Source organism: Primulina tabacum, chromosome 1 (genome assembly GCF_025594145.1).
Source record: "Primulina tabacum isolate GXHZ01 chromosome 1, ASM2559414v2, whole genome shotgun sequence".
Classification (NCBI taxonomy): Eukaryota; Viridiplantae; Streptophyta; class Magnoliopsida; order Lamiales; family Gesneriaceae; genus Primulina; species Primulina tabacum.
This window is the reverse complement of record NC_134550.1, coordinates 9,809,463-9,822,026: the sequence shown is the minus strand read 5'-3', so window position 1 is coordinate 9,822,026 and position 12,564 is coordinate 9,809,463.

Below are 12,564 nucleotides of genomic sequence, written 5' to 3'. Positions count from 1 at the left end.
CCATATTTAGAGCGAAAAATAATTTTTCGATATAGAAATAATATTTTTTCGGGTATGAAATTCATCTAAAAAATTCAACTATGAAACAGATTGTGTGAGTTTTGTGAGTTTTTGCAATTTCTCATATATATCTTCCATACGTATGTGCTACTGCTTTCCTTTCTCTTCGAAAGAGCGGATTTAAGTTCAGAACGGACCGATGGGGAATAAAAGCAGGGATGGTTGCTGTTTTTCTTTATCCTATAAAATTAAATTAATTATATGTTTAATTAAAATGTATTGAATTGAATTTTATCCACCTAAAATAGCCCAAGGTGAGCTAGATGATTTAGATATTGTGGGACTAATGTAGTGTTTTGGAGAGATTTTATTTATTTAAAAGTTATTAATTATAGAGATTATTTTGACTTTAGCGAGAAATTAAAGTAGAGAATATTTGGAAATAGAAGTTTAAAGCTAATGCAGGCTAAAGTTTTGAGTTTTTCGAGAAAATTTTTATATAATCATTATTACATTATGAATATTGTATCAAAATTAATATATTTTTTATTACATGAATGTTTGAAAAAAAAATATTAATAAAAATAAAAAATGATAAAATTTGTATAAATCCACAGAATATGTATAAAAAAATTCATGGAAATGCAAAAAAAATTTTAAAAATAAATGTAATATAATAAGTATTTTAATAATATAAATGGCAGAAGCAAGAAAAAACATCACATTTTTGTTTCTAGCTTTTGATATAAAAGTTATAAAAGTTGAAGCTGATGTTGACATTCACAGACACTCAAAAATCATTTCATGCAGCTAGAATCTAGAAAGTGCTTCATAGAAGTCTCCCAAACACTACTTAAAGTGATTGTGGTTTTACCAAAAGTTGTGGGGTAGGTCTCTTGTGAGACTGTTTCACGGATCTTAATTCGTAAGACTAGTCACCATGTAATATTTACAATAAAAAAATATAATTTTGGCATAAAAAGTAATATATTTTAATGGATGACCTAATTAGAATATTTGTATAACAAAATTGACCAGTGAGACCGTCTCACATGATTTTTTGAAGTTATAACTAGTGATAATGGTACAACTTAAATATTTTAAACTATATCTAATATAGTTGCTCGAACAACATGTTTCTATTGCTCTATCCATTAAAAATATTTAATGCATCCAACAAATATGTAATTAGCTTGAGGATGCAAAATAAACCATTTTTATTTGATTTTTCAAATTCCAATTTTTTGACAAGGACAAAATACATTATTTTGTGCTAGCTAGAATTCTTTTTTTTTTATCTACAATTTTGATAATGTCTTTATTTATTTATTTATTTATTTTGCATTTACGATTCTCTATATTATCAAGTTTCAATTTATTATGTTGTCTAATTAATAATTTAGTTACCACATGATGGTGATGTAACACTGATGTAATGCCCTAGATTTTGATTCTATTAATCTGATATGATTTATTAATTATGAATTGATGTGATTATATCCGGGCTATCCCGAGACCAGATTGAGCAATGCATATGGAGTTACACAAGTGGTGGACAGAACTAGTGGTGCCCGAGCGGTAGTGTTTGACCGCCCGAGCGCCATTATGCAACAAGTGTATGCTTCGGACAGAAGATGTGGCGCCCGGGCGGTAGTTTTTGACCGCCCGAACGCCAAGGGATAATCGGGAGGCAGAACCCCTCGCGTCCGGGCGGTAGTTTTTGACCGCCCGAGCGCCAAGGGATAATCGGGAGGCAGAACCCCTCGCGCCCGGGCGGTAAGTTTCAACCGCCCGGGCGCCGAGCAAGCGCCCGGACGGAAATATATGACCGCCCGAGCGCCAACCGAGATTCATGAAAAAAATGACACGTTGCTGAAACATGCAACTTAGGATATATATATATACATATATACGTTTGTTTCCTTCAGTAGAAAGAAAAGAGAAGAATCGAGAAAAGGTTCCTGTATATGTGTTGAAAATCCTTACGCCTTTTGTGAGAAATCCGTCCGTCCGAATTGTAATCTGACTTCAGTACTGTAATCCTATCAACGTAGGCTACAACTTGACGTAAGTTTTGCTACGTTTTGACATGCTTTGAAATTATGTCATTGTCAGAATTGAATAGGATTCATATATGATGTTCTTGATATGTTAGACATCGTAGAATCGAAGTCAGAGTAAGAAACAGCTTGATTATGGAATTATTATGAATTTTCAGACATATATCGGTTGATATTGGACATATTTGAATTATAGATGATTATAGAATGTATTGGATATGGGTTATGGATTGTAACTGTTATCTGGTGATGTTGTATTGACGGGGATACTGAGATGGTACCACTATGCCGTTGATTTTGAATTAAATCCAGATTAATCAGATTCAGTGTTGAAGTGAGAATGGAACATTGATATTATGATTATCAATATGTCATTTCAGATTTACAGAGACAGTCTTGAGTTCAGAACTGATATTGCTTCAGACCGGGACTACAAACGGAAGGTATAAGTCAATGTGGTATCGGGAGATCGACTTAAGTCGGTTTAGACTTGAGTTTCCCTAAATCACATACTTTACTTTATTGCATTGATATTTGCATTGATTTGATTGATGTACTTGTTTTCTTGATTTATAGATAACAGGTATTAGACGAGTAATCTTGTGACAGAAGTGCCTGATAGTGGCGGGATCGCCACGGGCACATTGCACGATGTCACAAGATAGTGTATGGGCGATAGTACCAAAGTCTGTCACTGGATGATTGGCTATCGATGTGGATAGAAATGTGGCTTTTTCTATTACTGGTGATCGGTACTGTATCGATGTGGATAGAATCGTAACTCTTCTATTACTGATGATCGATATCATATCGATGTGGATAGAATAAGAGTTTCTTCTATTACTGGTGATCGATACTATATCGATGTGGATAGAATCAGAGCTTCTTCTATTACTGGTGATCGATACCCTATCGACGTGGATAGAATTGGAGTCTTTTCTATTACTGCTGGTCGATATGGGAATGCCAACTTCTGGAAACCGGGATCCCTAGACTAGGATTGAGTCTAGTCTGAATTGTAGAGTTACGAGTATTGTCGACAGCCTGATATTGATTATGTTTCAGATTTTGATACATGTTGCTGTTATCTGTTACATGCTTTATATTTGTTTATATGATTGCATGTTTCGTTGATTTATACTGGGATTATATTCTCACCGGAATTATCCGGCTGTTGTCTTGTTTGTATATGTACATGACAACAGGTGGGACAGGATCAGGGTCCAGGAGATGAGGAGAGATCGTGATAGAGTGGAGACTTCGGACTTTGATGTATATAGAGTTTTGACACTTAATAATTAGATGTTGAACCTTAGTTTTTACTGATTTGTAGACGGTACATGACTTGTACTTTATTTTATACTGATTTGTATATTAGTTTGATTTCACTACATTCCGCAATAAAAAGAAAAAAAATTTATGACCCGAATTACTTGATTAGTAAATTGATCCTGATGACGATTAAGAACTGATTAGCGTCCGGGTTCCCACAACTGATGTATATAATATCACATTAGCATTCATATGAAAAATGAATAAAAATATCAAAAATAAAAAATTTGTCAAAACAGATAACGAAAACTATATATGACTAAAATTACAATTTTACTGTTTTTTAAATTATAATTGAGTTCAATTTTTTGAATCAAATTTAAGTAAACAAATCAGCTTGAGCTAATAAACTTTAGGGGTGTATTCATTGCAGATATTTGTTGATTTTTTTTTAAATAACAGACTTTAGATTTCTACCAACTTTTGCAAAATTTCACAGATTTTTAAAGATTTTCATATAATCTTGTAAATTTATTTTGCATAACTTTTACTAAGATTTGTAAATTTTTTCATAGAACTCTATGAATTTTTTAACTTAATATTGTGATTTTTTTTTTAAAAAAATTGAATTAACAATTGAACGTGAATAACTTTTATTTATTTCAAATATTTCTCTCTCTCAATATAATATTTTTTGCTTATTGCCGACAATAAATAAGAGTAATAAATTTATTGCAATTAAACTTCACTTATTCAAGTCAATTCAACATGTTTATTTAAATAATTAATATTTTTAAAAAATACATAAAAATAATTTTCAACGTTAATAAAAAAATAAACAAGACAATTATTTGTATCTGAAAATAAATAATAAGCATGTTAAAATATTTGTAATTAGTGTAACTTTATAAAATGTTAATATATTTAATTTATTATAGTTATTTTTATATATGTGTGGATAAACTTCTAAAACAATGCATTACATACGCACACATATAGATATTCAAGTTAATGAAAAAATTTCATGTGACAGAATTTTGAGTTATAATCAAAATCAAGATAGAAATTAACTAAAATTATGTAAAATAATTAAACATCAAATGATATATAATAATTAATAAAAAAATTAAAATTTATTTATTAAAAATAATTATTATTTTCAATTTATAGGTCAATAAAATATTATATTTTTTTTGAATTTTTAATAAATATAACTGAAACTCCAAAAAAAAAAAAAAGAACTATACTAATAATTTTGATTTTAAACTATTGTTAGCAATAAGAAAAATATGATTTTAAAAAGTACAAATAAAAAGAAAAATATATAAATGATTGTGGGGACCCGGACGCTAATCAAGTCTTAATCGTCATCAGGATCAATTTACTAATCAAGTAATTAGGGTCATAAAATTTTTTTCTTTTTAATGCGGAAAGTAGTGAGATCAAACTAATATACAACTCAATATAAAATAAAGTACAAGTCCTGTACCGTCTACAAATCAGTAAAGACTAAGGTTCAACATCTAATTATCAAGTGCCAAAACCCTATATACATCAAAGTCCGAAGTCTCCACTCTATCACGATCTCTCCTCATCTCCTGGACCCTGATCATGTCCCACCTGTTGTCATGTACACATACAAACAAGACAACAGCCGGATAAATCCGGTGAGAATATAATCCCAGTATAAATCAACGAAACATGCAATCATATGCTAAACATAAAAACATGGATAGATAACAGCAATATATATCAAAAGCTGAAACATAATCAATATCAAACTGTCGACAATGCTCGTGACTCCACGACTCAGACTAGACTCAATCCTAGTCTAGGGATCCCGGTTTCCAGATGTGGGTATTCCTATATTGACCAACAGTAATAGAAAAGACTCCAGTTCTATCCACGTCGATATAACCAAACATCCAGTGTCCTGACCTAACCGTCATGGACTGTGGCCCTATCGCCAATATCCTATCTTGTGACATCGTGCAATGTGCCCGTGGCGATCCCGCCACTATCAGGCACTTCTGTCACAAGATTACTCGTCTAATACCTGCTATCTATAATTCAAGAGAACAAGTACATCAATCAAATCAATGCAAATATCAATGCAATAAAGTAAAGTATGTGATTTAGGGAAACTCCAGTCTGAACCGACTCAAGTCGATCTCCCAATACCACATTGACTTATACCTTTCGTTTGTAGTCTCGGTCTGCAGCAATATCAGTTCTGAACTCAAGACTGTCTCTGTAAATCTGAAACGACATATTGAGAATCATAATATCAATATTCCATTCTCAATTCAACACTGAATCTGATTAATCCGGATTTAATTCCAATCACAGCATAACAGCATAATCTCAGTATCCCCGTCAATACCATATCAACAGACATCAATTACAAATCATAACTCATATCCGATACAATTTGTAATCCATCCATAATCCAAATCTGTCTGATTTCAGATCAATATAATCAGAAAATCATAACAATTCCATAATCAGTCCGTTTCTTAATCTGACTTCGATTCTATGATGTCTAACATGTCAAGAACATCATATATGAATTACATTCAATTCTGACAAAATCATAATTTCAAAACATATCAAAACGTAGTAAAACTTACGTCCAGTTGGAGCCTACGTCGATAGGAACACAGTAATGAAGTCGGATTTAAAATCGGACGGACGGATTTCTCACAAAAGGCGTAAGGATTTTTCACAACTTCTCAGAAACCTTTTCTCGTTTCTTTGTTTCTGAATTCTGAAATGTAACATATATATATATATATATATATATATATATATATATATATATATATATTTATCGTTGCATGCATAGGACGGGTGGCTCATTCCTTGACGCAACACGTCTCGCGCATATGCGCGACCTGTCTCGGCGCATATGCGCGAGACAATATGTCTCGGCGCGTTTGGCTCACGGCAGCTCGCGCATATGCGCGCCCTTACTCGGCGCATATGCGCGAGGCCCTTATTCATTTTGCCCAACTCTCGGGTACCCTCGCGCATATGCGCGAATCTAAGTCGCGCATGTGCGCCCAACTCTCTGGACCTCTCGCGCATGTGCGCGTATTGAGGTCGCGCATGTGCGCCCAATGCTCGGTCTCTCATTATGGCTTTCGCACAGCTCGCGCATATGCGCGCCTACTCTTCGCGCATATGCGCGAGACCTTCGGTCCTCGCACCAACAATTCCCACATAAAATCTCCTTTTGTGTCTCGATTAAAATCAATAATCGTAATTTAACACGATATTAAATCTCGGGTATTACAATGATAAAAAATGAAATTTATTTTTTAAAGTCTGTATTGAGTATGTGAGTTTGTGAGATTTCTCAATTAAATGTACATCTAAATCTTTAGATGAAATCAGAGACATTTTTTGACATTTTATTTTGGTAGCTTACAATGAAATTTTTTTTGTGTTTTTAAAATTATACAAAAGTTTACATTGAATATCGATAAACTTTATATAACATATAAAAATCTAAACTGAATACTTCTAAATTTTTAAACTCCATAAAATCTAAATTTTTAAACTCCATAAAAACAATTAAAAATATATGACCAATACAACTTTTATTTACTGTTGCAAAAGATATGTCCCATTTATAGTACTGTTGGGATAAAGTAAAAATATTTAAACAAGAAATGGAATTTATGTTTTTGAGGAAGAAGATTGCGATCATCTTTAAATAACGTGACAAGATTTACCCTATGTATTATTTTAATAGATTATAGTGTGTTGATTGGATTCGATAAATCTGTAATGGGGTAAAAATAGTGGCACATGGGGACTGCATGCAATAACCACTAATTAATGATACTCAAATTTGCAAATATTCTTACCTATATATATGTTTTCCAATTCATAGGCTAGCTATAATAATTGTGAAAGTGTCAATTTTATGTCCATTCTTTTTCATTCTTCTTTATTTAGGTTAATAGTTTTTAAGCTTTTTATTTAAAAAAAAAACATTAATCACTCAGATAAAGTGTGTCGGAAGATGATTTATGTGATATTTCATACTATGTTCGTGTAAATATCTTGTGGTGATGATTACATATTTCTTCAATAATTTGATTTTTTTTTTCGGTTTTTTGTTCGAGAAGTGTTTCTTATATTTTGAGTCTCAAGTTTGATATGTTGAGAGAATATTTTGAATCTAAATAAATAAACTTCAAGGCACGTTTACAACCTTTTCTTTTAAGAAATGTTTTTCTCTCTCGCTTTAGTCGCAGGGATATAAAAAAAGTTCTCTTATGATATAATGGAAATATTCTGTATATAAAAAAATTTCTTTCAGGATACAATGAAGATATTCTATATTTGTGGGTGACTAAATCAAATCAGAATCTGAATGTATTTCTTGAACTAATGATTCCATATATATAGAAACAAAATTTTGATTCAGAACAGATGTGACTCTTCATGAAACAATGCACTTTTCATGAAAACTAATCATGAAACAAGGTGTTGTTTCCAAAAAAGTTGTCTTATCCCTTGCGAAAGATTGTGTGATTTCTGATTAGCTTTTGGGGCGTTGCCCCCAAGCCTCCACAACCTGATCGGGCATGTCGATCCTCGTAATTTTCACAGCGATAAATTTTGTTCGTTATCAACAAATTAAATAAATTATGAAAAAAAATGTTCTAACATGATATTTCGTCCCTGATTATGGATGTTGGCACTAGATATGAATCAGAAGCGATCAGCTTCCTGGATATATGGATTAGATAATTAATCGATGCTAATTTGCTCAAACCACCAAATTATTATCTGCTTAAAATAACAAAAACTTCCAAATGCGACCCACCAAATCCTGTCAATGTCAAGTGTCAACCAGTGGAGAAGAAAAATGTGAACATTTTCGTACGGAAGATTTAGATTTTTTTTAAAAAAAGTATTACAACTTGTGGTGGGGCGGGTTGTCTAATTTGTTTAACATGGGTCCACGCCTTTCCTATGTGAGGGAAAGATTTAAGCCAATCAAGCTGTCGGTATTTAGAAAATTTAAGTTTAACTATATATCCTGAAAATACTTATTTTATCTATCACAAAACTTCTTATTTTTTCCTACTGGAAAAGTAAAAAAATAATATTTATTATATGATCGAATACTTGTTGTTTCATTAAAAGTTATAACTGATATTATTGGTATAATCCAAATATTTTTTTAATTGTACAACACTTTAAATGTCATGTTTCAGTTGCTCTTCTCACCAGAGATAATTATTACACATAAAACTTCTTTAGCCAAAATACCATTTATTAAATTTGATTAACAATATATTTAATTGTAATTGTTAATTAATTAGATCTTTGTAAAATTATTTTATATAAATAACTTGAGTTTAAACTATGAGACTACTATAACATATTCTAAAAATTAAATTTATATCCAACGAAGAACCTTAATTTCATTGTAATTAAAAAAATGTGTCGTGATTCATATGTGCGCGTGTAAAATTGGTATAAATAATAAATAAAGTATAGGATAATTAATTAAAGATCATTAATTAACATGTAAAAATTAAAATATTTTCTTTACGTTTAGAATAGTTCTCTTGAGACGGCATCTCGAACATGTATCTGTGAGAAGGGTTGGATGACACAAATAAGAGATTCGTCTCATAAAATACGATAAGTGTGACCGTATCACACAAGTTTTTGCCTTACGTTTATTTGGCATGGAAGCTCGCCATTTATCCCTTTTTTCCCTATAAATAAGGATACAATGCAGCAGTCTTAATTAATTCAATCCATTCAGAGAAGTAAACATGGTGTGATATTGTTTCTGGCTCACATATGCTCATCCCATTCCCTTTCATTTGAGATATCCCATGAGCCGAATCAATATCACTCTTGTATGCTTCTCTGCACAACATAAAATCAATTTAATTTCGTCTGCATTTGAGTTTGAATTTGAGTTTCATGCAACTTTTTTACTCAGACGATCGCTTTTTTTCTGGGTTTTTGATATCTCGGGTATCCAAGTTTTGTCCGACTAATCTTGGTGAAGAAACTCTTCATCTTGTGTTCTTTGGTTTGAGTTTTTATATATGGATCGAACTACAATTATTATTCGTGCAAACTAAATTATAGAAATAAATTATAGAAAACCTAGCTCTTTAATTCTACAAAATAAATTATAGAAAACCTCCCGAACATCCCCTTCATGCAAACTTTTTAGCAATTTTGAAGCATTTGATAATGTTCATGGTATCGTCTCCTCATCGAGATCATCCCCCAGCATCTACTGAAGTTCTAAAAACAAGTTTTCCCTGTTCCTTTGACGTATGGATGGAAACATATTACGTTTCGATGGATCGTGTTTTGTTTAAAAGATATATACGATCTGTGAGAATCATTAAGGGTTTAAATCTGTGTTTGGAAGCATCTCCAGTGCATACATATTTCTGTGTATGTGAGTATATATGTATGGATGTGTGCATAAAGTTTTCGGGTGTGTGTGCGTGGGTTCTTTGATGTACGAGGAAGTGATGCACAGGTACTGACTGGCTCGCGCAAGGGGGCAGTGCGCAGGAAGGGGAGAGGCTACCTCGTGAGTTGGGGAGGGTCGGAAGTGCGAAAGTGGTTCGCCCGTGGCGCCGAGCTCGTCTTCCTGTCAAGTCACGGTTCAGTCCCTGCAACGTGGCGTGCTGGAAAGTTTTATTTCTAATGAGTGCAATAAATTTTCATAAATAAAACATTTCTAAAAGAGTGCATTACTTTCGAGATACCGAGTTGAATTTTTGTGAAAGAAGAAATCGTTTGTAGAATTTTAAAGAAAAATATTATTTTCAAAAATATAGGTGAATTAGATATTTGAGGTATCGTGTGTAAATTTTAACGTTTTTGAGTAGCATGCATGAATTATTTTGAAAGGGGACTGCATGTGTAAATAAAAATTGAGCAGCATGTACCTACACTTTTAACAAGAAAACTGAAAGGATTTTTAATGACTCATGGCAAAGTTTTGATAAAGTTTACGATTGTGTAGATGTCTTCCTTTGGGTCGGGTGCCCAGCCAAACTTTAAGATCCATTATGGGAGGTTAAACCAGAAAATAAGATCCGTTTCGGGGAGTTAAACCAGAAAAACTATCTATTATGTGAAGTTAAGGTAGAAATTTAAGACCCATATTCTAGTGATTATACCAGAAAATATGAAGATTCATTATAAGGAGTTAGGCTATAAGATTTATGACCATGACGGAAAAGTTATGAGCAACATTTTGCAAAAATATTTGAAGAAAAGTTGACGGTTTGAATGATATATATTTTAGAAAATGTGTTGAGTTAATTTCAAAAATAAAATAAAAGTGAAGAAAATATCTTTTTATCTGTTGAAATTTTGAGGAAAAATGTATAATGTATGTCTTATTTTATTATATGAAGATGAGAGGAAAAATATATTTTGCATGCAAAAGTTTTAAGGAAAACAGTTAGTGCAAGTCTTATTTTATTATGATTGATTTAATATATCTAAAATTACTTGATCAGCCTCTAAACTCATTAGTTTTCATCGATGCAGTTGAGAAAGACTGAGGTGAGATAAGCTGACAAAAATGGGCGGTTCGTGGTGGGGAGTACTTTTCCGAGACATTCTAATATTTTCACATTTAAGTATTAAGTTTACAAATTATATTTGACGTTTTATTTGTTTGCCAATGAAAATTAAAGGTTCAATTCAAGTATGGAGGGATAAATAGTATGCTACTTTGATTAATGTTATTGATTGTGATGACGATGTTTGATGCACATTTGTTTAATGTTATTGAATACTTTATATTTTTAAATGAGTAACTTCTTATTTTTAAATGAGTATTAGCTTGCTCTTCTCTCCGGATTCGATCCCCCCTCCTCGCGTGTTGTAATAAAAAAAGAGTATTAGTTTAAAAATAATATTATTTGTACTAGTGAAAGACTACTTATATTTCCATGTTAGCAAAGATGAAATTGTCGAATTTTATATGTTGAAGTTTTAAAGTTTTGGTTAATTTATTTTCAACCAATATCTTAGCCATATGATGCTGAAATTTATCATGCAAATTTTTTTTTTCCGGTTTAAAGCTTTTACTTCAATATGAAAACAGGGCAGCATGATCTCTGAAACAAAATATATATTTAAACTTGATACGTAAATTCAATATAAAAGTATAATTTTCATCATTTGAGGGAATAATTGCTCTTTCCAGCTTTCCTCGGTGAAAGAAAAAATAATCTTGCATTCAAATATATAATTTATTCTTTGAATTAATTTTTCTCTAAATATAATTTCTTTATTGATAAGATTTATGAAATGTTGAATTAAGGGTTTTGCCTTTCTAATGTGATATTTATGATATGAAATTATTGTTTAAAAAGGAGATTTTTTCTAATAGAACTCTTCATTTTCATATCTTGTAGACTTCCTTTTGAAGATAAACCCTAGAAGATAAGGAAACTATAAATAAGATAAACAAGTAAGGAAATGGCTTCTTCGAATATTTTGCTTTTGACTCTTCGCTTGGAAGTTTTCGTGACCGCTCACTATTGCACTTTTGCACGTTGTGAAACTCAGAGAAAATAATTCACAAGGACGTTGTTATTTTGAAGAGTTCTATTTCACGTGTTACCGTGATTGTTGGAGACATCTGCAGGCAACAAACGTGGAAGTGTTGACTGAAGATCACGTTTTGTTACTGTAATTTTTGGCATCATGTTTTTGCTTTCTTTAATACGTTTTAGTGTTGGTAATTGTTTTAGAAAACAGTTTATTTTCTCAAAAGGTTGAGAAAATTGATTTCTTTAAAATCACCAGGTGATTGATTTTGTAAACTAAAAGTTGTTTTCTAGTGATTATTTTACCCCGGGATATTGCGCAAATATTTATACTTGTGCACAATTAATCTTGAGTTATTTGGTTTTAAGTTGTTTATTTGTGTGGTACAATATTCTGCTGCGTCTTGTCACTAGGTGTTATAAAATTTGAGACAATATTTAAATATGATACACACAATCGTTTAAACCTTCTACATTTTATGTTATACAAAATATTACATGTAACCCACAAGTGGTATCAGAGCGGTCTCTTGATATACTAAGTGTTGATCCTGATTATTTTTTTAACAGACTTTCTTTTCAATGGACGCGTTACTTGCAAACGCAGCACTTCGACCACCTGTCTTGGATGGATCCAACTACAGTCTATGGAAGGCTAAGAT